At 35.8% G+C, this 9632-nt stretch overlaps 1 pseudogene; it reads left to right on the top strand.

Moving 5' to 3' along the window:
• The first annotated feature begins 504 nt into the window (after positions 1-504).
• LOC117613599 lies at positions 505-2496 on the top strand (annotated as a pseudogene).
• Positions 2497-9632: the final 7136 nt, after the last annotated feature.

The raw sequence follows: 9632 nt of genomic DNA, 5'->3' as shown, positions 1-9632 counted from the left end.
ATTTGATTAATTAGATCAAACAGTTTAGCAACATAACCAGAGAATGACTCACTATCCTTCATACGAGTGTATTCAAACTCTCTACGTAAGCCTTGTAGTTTCACACTTCTTACCTGTTTATCGCCTCTAAACTCCTGCTTCAGAATATCCCATGCACCTTTTGAGGTTTCTTCATTCACTATTCTGGGAAAAATTTGGTCTGAGACTGCACCTTGGATCAGTTCAAGTGCACGAGCATCTTTCATCAAAGTCTCAGCCGTTACAGACTTCTCTTCTTCAGCAGCTTTAGATCCTTCTTCCTTTCCTTTTTCCTTCGTTGGATCTGAAGCATCAAAGCCATTTTCAACCAAATCCCACAGTCCATGAGATTTCAGAATGGTCTTCAATCGAATGCTCCAAAACTCATAGTTTAGTCCATTGAACACTGGTGTACGAAGCTCAGAAGAGCTTGATCCTGCCATGTTAGACATCAGACGCAGCTAGACAGGCTTCGTAAGGTATTGAATGAGCTCAACGTCAGTTCAGCCAAGCACCAGCTCGATTCTCACAGATTCACGCCCAATAAACAATCAAACCTGGCTCTAAGGCCATGTTAGAATTCTGAGTTTATCTCTGTATTTTCAGATTAGGGAGAGGTGCACATTCTAGAACATTTAGCTAGAGAGAATTAAGAGAGAATAGAGAATGCACTGTTCTATTGAAATCTGTCAATTCTGCATCTTACATAGTGTGACTGCCAGGAGAGAAATGTGATTCTCTTCTAACAGAATTACAGCTGTCACCCTATTAGATGCTTACACATGTCATACCAAATCTAAGCTAGAGAATCCACCTAGACTCTGATCTAATGGTTCTCATTACATCATTTAAATAGACTTAGCAGAAAAACAGAATAAATAGAATATGACTTCAGCTCTAAGAAATCTGCAGGAGGATTATATTTCAACACATATGAATCTTTTGCAGCTTTGGTTACTTTAAAGCATCTTCTTCTGAAGAATGTCAAGTGCCGGAATCTGTTAGAAAATGATGCTGGAGATGGCTCAGTGTCAGGTTCTGTCACTGTAAGTTCTCATGCCAACATCTGCTTCATGATATATAATGAATTGGAGCCTGCGGCCAGCTTTTATTTCTTTTCCAAAAACACAAGTTCTTTTCATTTTGATTATCATGTGAAGGAATTAGCTTTATCTAAATTCTGATCTACAGCTCTGGAGTTGGCAAAACTGTAGAATTATCTTTTATCTAAATTCTAATCCACGGTAGAGACCAAAACTATCATTTTGTAGTCCTTTAATTTCCCTCAAGGATGCCTCAATGATTCCCCATGAACCCATGATACCACTGATAAAGTTCTACTCACTTTGTCTGTGGGGCCTTTAGTCTCCCATATGGAAGTTAGACAATGGTCCTCTCTTCAGAATCTGAAGTCCATCTATTGATGTAGTATGAAAGACTCATCCAGTTGAATGCACTAGTTAATTTGTCAAGCAGGAGGGGAAAAGAAACAAGACTGAAAGGAAGAAAGACCTTACACCTAAACTTGCACAAAAGCATGCAATAGTTCAAATGATGCTAGTGCATTATTCAGTTTGTGCAGAATGCTATGTAATATAAAAATGAGAAATGTCTATCATGCGTGTTCATTCAGCAAGTAATCTTAAACAAAGTGATTTTATATAATTGTTTTTTTAGTTTATATGTGATTTGAGTTTGGTACATTTGACATCATTCCGTGCTTACGCTCATTATAATGATGAATCTAACACCCGCTCCCCTCTCTCTTCTCTCCCTCCTGATGCACAGAAATATCACCCATATGCTTCAGTGGTGCTCTTGCTTCAGTCCTTTGGGAACTCAATCTTCTAACCCAGCATTATCATCCAGCTGTCTCAAGTATGGCTTCAAGTATATCTAGCATGAACACTGCTCATAACCGGGTTTATCTCTCCTCAACAAGCTTTCACGGACTTTTCCTTGGAGAGGCCAGAGTCTTTCAAGCCACCGAGTGACATTAAAAAATCAAATAACAAAAGGAAAAGAGGAAGTGACCCTTCTGTATCAGCTGTGATAGAACCTTCTGCAGATACAACTTCAATTGATGAAGATGATGTGAGAAAGAAACTTTCTGCTCATTTCATGATTCTTCGTGACATTAAGGAGAATCAGAGTTTAAGGGCTGAGCTAGATGACACTACATCATCCATACAACTATATGAAGAGTATAACCAGCAAAAGGAAAAGGCTAAAAAGCCGAAAACGAAGAAAATTAGAAGTTTGTTGACTGTCAATTGACATTCTTGGTCTTGCAAGTTCTGTAGAAAATTTAGTTAATTTGTTCAGTTGATCCTACCCTCAAAGAAAAATAAAAAAGAAAATCTGAAGAGGGAAAAGTGAAACGGGTCAGGAGATTGTAACAGTGTTGATCTCTGTCAGCCTTCCATTTCGGATTCAGCTGTAATATTTTGCTCATTCTAAAGAATACTTTTTTCATGATATTCTTGGATAATGCGTGCATCTTTGTATCACATGTGGAATTTGTATCTAGCCTATAATTTAACTCTTTTGGGGAGGTGCTTTTCCATATAATCACTTACGGCCAGTTTGGCATTGCTGTGTTGTGAAAATATTATGTCAGATTTGCTGTGAGAGAGCAGTTTGGCGTTTGGTAAACTTTTTGTTAGAAGTGTTGGTACAATAATCAGTTTCTAAGTGTGTGGTAAATTTTTGTGTGGAAGTGTTGTGAACCATGTATACTAAAAGAGTAATGCTACACTTACCACATTTTTATTCCACATTTCTATACCACATGATGTGGCATGTTCATATTCTATGCCACATCAATTAAATCAATGAAGTGTATTTTAATTAAGACAATTAGAAAAAACAATACTGGAATAAATTACAAAAGAAAAGAAAATATTAAATAATTTTAATTGATGTGGCTGTCCACCTCAGCTGCCACATAAGATGGTATAAGGATGTGGTATACAAATGTGGTAAGAGTAGCATTATTCATACTAAAAAGGGCATTATCTTGAAATGACTTTTCTGTTAAAGTGTTTGATAAAAGGGAAAACACTTTCACTTTCACTTATATATATATTGTATTAAGTATGCTTCCATCACACTCTAAAAATTATTTTAATTATAAAATAAATAAAGTATTATGTTGAAAATTAAATATTTGTATCCAAATGCTCTATGCTAATGTTTCAAGTTAAATTCAATATATTCTATTAAAAATAAATATTCTGTCAAAGAAACAAAGAAACAAAAACAGCAACCAAAAAAAATAATAATAATAAAAAGCAACAGCAACAACTATTGAAGTTTAAAACCCTAGAAATTAAAGAGAGAGTGAAAAATGAAATTTATAGTTAAAACCCTAGAAATTAAATAGGAAGAGGGCAGAATGAAATTGAGAATAAATAAACATAATATGCCTTTTACCTGAGTCTTGTGGCTTCTTAGGGGTGTGCTTCAATTGATTCAACAAGAAAAAATAGTAGGAAGAATAGAAGAGATTCAAGAGAAGGAGAACTCTGTGAAAGAGATTACGTGAATAAGCAAAGAGATGTGAAGGAGAAAACGCACAAAGAGAAGAGATTGCGTGAAATAGATTGGGGTATTTTTGGAAGTTTGTAAATTTTATTAAACCCAGCGCCTCTTCGAAATTGATTCCCGCATAATCAGAAAATGAAAGCAGCTCATTAGCTTCTTTCCCTTATAGTTTTCTCTGATTTTCTGATAGTTTACCAAACGGGCTGACTTCCTAATTTTTTTAACCATCTTTTCTGAATATGACAGCATGTGTTGGCATTAGGTGGCCATTGTTTGAGCATTTTGGTCCAATTTTGGGGGGTTTTGAAGTCTGGGTTTACATGCCCTCTTCAAGAACAGCTTCTCCAGAAAATGAATTGTTGGGAATATGTAAGTTTTGATGTTAAATTGAATTTGATTACTGAAATTGGAATTGTGATTGATTTCGCCTGTATTTTGTGTAGAAAGTGAAGTATTGGGATTGATTTTGTTTGTCTAAAACAACAAATGTGTTTGTTCTTTGTTGATTGATTCTTGCATTTGGTATTGGGATTTTCTATGAACTTGTTATGATTATATCATAGTGAGGTAGCATTGTCGATTTGCTATTGCAATTGTATTGTGATTTTGTTGCAGTTGTATTGTAGTGATATTGCTTTTGTATTGCTATGGTATTGCTGTTATATTGATTTTTTTTGGTGTTTTATTGATATGTTACTGTAATTTAATAGGAATATATGTTGATATCATTTTTCTTTATCTGCTTGTGATTTGAGTAGGAGTTGAGATTATTTTTAGCTGAAGTATTTTTTACGATCTCTCTCTCTCTCTCTCTCTCTTTCTCTCTGCTCTTAGTATTTTTCTCAACATTTATGTGTTAATTTAATGTCTGGTATTGTTTTGGAACCATAATCATTGTCAATCTCATTGTTTCTTTAAAAGATTGCTATGAAATTTGTTACTTCATTTTCTTCTTTCCTTTGTTTAAGATATTTTTGTTTGGAGAAAAAGAACTCTGTTTTTGTAATCTAAAAGACTAGGTATCTATGCCCCCACATCTTGGGACAAATTGAATGTGCTTTATGATATTGAAAGGAAGCTGGCATCTTTGGTTAAAAAAATGAAGGTGTTACTACTGAAGTAATTTCTACTTGATTTCAATTTGCCTATAAAACTTGTTGATTGGTGCTCAACAAGTTGGGTTTTTGTAACTTGTGTTGGCGTATAATTTAGGTTCGCTTTTTGCATGTGAGTGTTTTAATGGATTGGATCTTCTACCTGTATGTTTGTCAAATCTCAATCATGTTTCTGAAATGAGTTGTGCACTAGTGTTGGTTGAAATTAATATGTTATTTATTCATTGAAAGCATATTGTTTCCCGACGGTGAGTACTTGACCAAATTATAATTTGATGTAGTTTTGTCTTGACAATTTATGTTTCTTTCTCTTTTTCTTTTCAATTGCACAAGGAAAAGAAAAACCGCACCCAACTCGTTTCCCTGTGAAGAACAAATTTTAGGTTAACAGTTACACAATGTGTTTTAGTTGGTTTGTGCAAACACTGATGTGCAAGTCATACACTAGCGTAGGAGACATGTAATGTGTAGACAAGGAGTTCTTTGAGATACCATCTGAAGACAAAAGCAAAGCTTCTATTATGAAAATGCTAAGCAAACTTGCAGCAAACTGTACACATCATTGATTATGCTTGTTATTATTAGGCTCCAAGAATTAGTAAGGACATCTAAGATATTATGTATTCTTCTTGTGCCATATGTTTCTAATATTTGTGTAATGTACTTGATACTGTTTTTGAGGTCATTATTATAATGATATGAAATTTTCGTACATGTTTATTATTTTTTATGTAGTATATATATTATTTGTAGCAACTGAATATTGTAATAATTCAACAATTAGAACATTATATAATATGGGAAAGAGAGTACAAAGACATCCATAAGGTACTTGTTTATTGCCATTTTATTGCTTTCGCATTGGTTGTCTATTGCCGCTTATTGCTTGTTTATTGCTTTCATATTGCTTTTGTATTGCATGTCAATGGCCACTTTATAATCTACATGACATTATAATGGAGTGGAAGCGACTATGGATATCGTCAAAATTAACCATTCTTACATTGTCGTCTTTTATGTTTCAAAACTGTCGTATACATGACTGCGTCTGTTGCTTAAGATCCCAAAGTTTTCAAGTAAATTGAATTAAAATTTCATTTAATGATATCAAAATAATTACATTGTCTCCTATACAATAATATTCAATACAAGTTTTTTATTTCACGTAATCTTAAAAAATGACCAAGTATCTTAAGAATTAACAAATTGAAAACAAAATCTCCTATTTAATTGTTGAATTTACATGAAGCATGATCCCTTTTACTCTTGCAGCTGCTCAAGCCTAGTCCCCCCTCAAAAGTCATGATCCAAAATCCACTAGCTAACCAGTCTCTCCAATTTACCAAAATATTTCATTCATTTATAGAATCTAAGATACTTGATAAAACAAACCAAAAAACATGAAGCTCTCGAAGGCAAATATTTCATACATTGATAGAATCTAAGATATTTAATGAGTATACTTCCATACAAAGTCATCAATTATTTTCATAAAATGCAGAATGACATGTCAACCATTGTGCTTTCACCCCACAAAATTTGCTAATTTGAATCACATTGACATCTTTCTAGATATACACTCTAGCTATGTTCAACTATATGTCTGTTATGTATAAGCTTTTCATAATTTCTTATTATTTAAAAACTTTTGTTGGTATTGAACTCAAGACACCAATGAAAAATATTTTGAGGCAGTTTGAATACGTACAACAAAGCAAACTATCACAATTGAAGAATACCTCTTACTCAAGATGTGTGACATAGATAACTGCTGGCATACAAGACTTTTCAAATTGACAGACTAATAAGGGAGTGCCATGTAGGTATTAAAAGGGGAATCGGTCAGGCAGCATTCGGCACTCCCAGACTGCTGAACACAAGACCATACCCCAAGTGTCCTACTTACACGTGGAGCACTCACAGTGAATATCTACAGTCCCACATCGAAATTCTACACAACATGCACACCTCCCAAGACTTATAAAGGGGGCACAAATCCCAAAATGGAGGTAACTGGAACTCTCGGCATACTCAGCCATTACTCTGTCCAGATTACTATTCCCTATGTACTTACTTAAGCATTGGAGAGCCTTCGGCCAGTACTACACTGGTGTCTTAGGCCTTACCGAGAGTTCTCATTTCTGCAGATCAGCTGCTTTACCGAGGCCCACGACATTCTGAAGACACATACATCATTAAGTTGGGCACAAAAGGGCCGAACCATTTTTGTGCATCAACAAGTACAAAAATAATTATTTGCTTCAGCTGGAGATAAGACATGTTGAAGACACATTAAGATTCAAGAAGAGCCAAAATACAGAAGAAACACCACCAGGTAAAAGGAAGGCTAATGCATCAGCAGTCCCAACCTGTAGGGAAAGAATGTTCTGAATCAAACTAACCCAAAGGTACTGCCTTGTAAGATTGCAATTTGCAGTGAAGGATGTTATCATACCTAAAATATTTCAGAACCTATATGGGTCTCGTGTGTGAATAACACACAAAAGTAAACAACTGGTTGTGATGCTTGAGATTAGCAAAAATAACTAAATGAAACAAAATGTGATATTTTTACCATTCAAAGTCGATGTTGTAAACAAACTCTAATATAAAAGATCAGAAAAATAAAGTATTTAAAATGAAATACATGGCTAAGTATAGGTCGTTTCTTATTACGCACACCAGTTGGTTCATAAAGTGTCAAACAAAGTATTTAAGCCTTTTTAAGGGATGAGCACAATGTGAAATGAAGAGGAGGCAGAAACAGAGAAACGCAAATTCAAATTTATAAATTAACCAAAGCTACAAATAGTTAGAACCTACATGAAATCACAAGATTACCTTAGCAACAAGCACACGCTGGGTCATAAAGGCCTCAATACGAAGCCTTGCACCACCTAAAAGTCCTCGTGCAAAGGAAAAAAATAAAATATGAAAACTTCAAATGATAGAGGATAATCAACGGTGATGCAGATAAAGAGCCATTAAAATTTATGGGGCATTTGAATCAAAAGCATTAACAAGTTCAATGCATGAACGTTTTGTTTTGGTTTCTAATAAATTCCATGTATTTGGAATGAAATAACTAGAGTCGTAATTATTTGGATGGGGCTTGAAATGTATATGATTTTAGAGAGAAAAAAAAAGTACGTGAATTGGTCTTAGTGAATCTTACGAACTCGGAATTGGAATTTAAAATTGGCTTTGTTTCCCAGTTTTGAAACTATATGCTAAGGAAATATTTTTGCTCACCATTTTAACTCAAAGTGTATCCTCATCACCCTTCCCAACATTTGACACGTGTCTATTAGCATAACCATAGTTAACTCTTTACTTTGTATTTATAGAATCATGATTATGTCAATAGACATATGTCAAGTGTTGAGAATGGTGATGAAGATACACCTTGAATTAAAGTGGTGAGCAAAAATACTCCCATATGCTAAAAGGCTAGCGGATTTCAGTTTGCCAATGAATTTGGACATAATTATATGGAATATGGTAATATTAATAAAATATAATATGGGTATATACTAAAATAGAAAACAATATGAATATATATATAGGGTACATTTTTTAAGGTAGTTTGCATAACGATACATTATATTTTGAGTACGAATAAATAGGTGATTATCAAAAAAGAAGATGACAAATTTTAAAGACTAATTTGTCAACTCCAAGCTGCATCCCAGCATAAATAAGACTACAAAAACAGTTGTGAAGCCAATAAGATCTTTGCCACACGTAAATGAAATGACGACAGACAACTCTCACTTGAAATTGAACACCGGCCTATAATGGCCAGTTTGTAAACTAGAAATTACTCTTGAGTTCTCAATTGTTTAGTTAATTTATTATATGATGGGCCGCCTGGAAGCGATGATGGGCCGCCTGGAAGCGATTTGCAGCTTGAACCTGTGCTCTCAAACCCCTTTGGACCCCAGCTAAAGCAAAACTCCCCCATGCTGGTGGGCCAGATAAACAACATGTTCACTAGCATGGGTCTTAAAAGGGTTGCTGAAACAGAAGTGGTTGGCAATTTTCAAATCTCCTGATAAAAAGGCAAAAGGCTCCCAGCATGAAGAAAGCCCGGGGTCGACAAAAGGAAAGACAATTAAGGCCTATGGAAGAACAAATCGTAGAAGGGGTCAGGCTTTGGGAAGCAATCTATTTTCGGAGGAAAGGCTTCAGGAGGTCAAAGTTACTGAAACTGAAGATTGGGGGAGAGTGCGAAAACAAACAACAGATGAAGTGGGAGGAGACTCCCAGGGCGGTGGTGGCTGGCCTGAAACAGCCGCACGGGAGCCATGAGTTACCTCCTCTGGAACTGTCAGGGCCTAGGGTCTGATCTGACAGTTCGAGCCCTTCATGGGTTCATAAAAAAACACAGACCCTCTGCTGTTTTCTTAATGGAAACAAAAATGCAGAACAGCAGAATTGACCGTCTAAGACGCAGAATGGGCTTCCAAAATGGTTATAATGTCCCCCCAAATGGTTTAGCAGGAGGGCTTAGCCTTTGGTGGGATGAGTCCATAAATGTGGATGTTGCTTTTAGTTCCGAAAACCTGATTGATACTAAGGTGCATGGTCTATGCGATGGTTCTTACTGTCGTGTGTCTTGGATTTACGGCACGCCTTACAGAGAGCAAAAACCAGCTTTTTGGGGGTGGCTAGGATCCCAACTCTGTGCTACTAATGACCCTTGGCTCTGTGGAGGGGACATGAATGAGTTCATATGGCACTTTGAAAAGGCTGGGGGGGTTGCTGCTTCCCACTCAAGACCCAGACATCTTCTTGAGTTTGCCACGAAGGCTGAGCTTATTGACTTGGGGTTTTGTGGACCGAGTTTTACTTGGAGAGGCACAAGGAACACACACTTTGTGCAAGAAAGAATTGATCGGGGACTAGCAAATGCAGCCTGGCAAACTCGATGGCCAGACACCACGGTTTTAC

Source organism: Prunus dulcis, unplaced genomic scaffold (genome assembly GCF_902201215.1).
Source record: "Prunus dulcis unplaced genomic scaffold, ALMONDv2, whole genome shotgun sequence".
In the NCBI taxonomy this organism is placed as follows: Eukaryota; Viridiplantae; Streptophyta; class Magnoliopsida; order Rosales; family Rosaceae; genus Prunus; species Prunus dulcis.
Note: the sequence above shows the minus strand (reverse complement) of the source record. Positions and strands in the feature narration are given on the sequence as shown.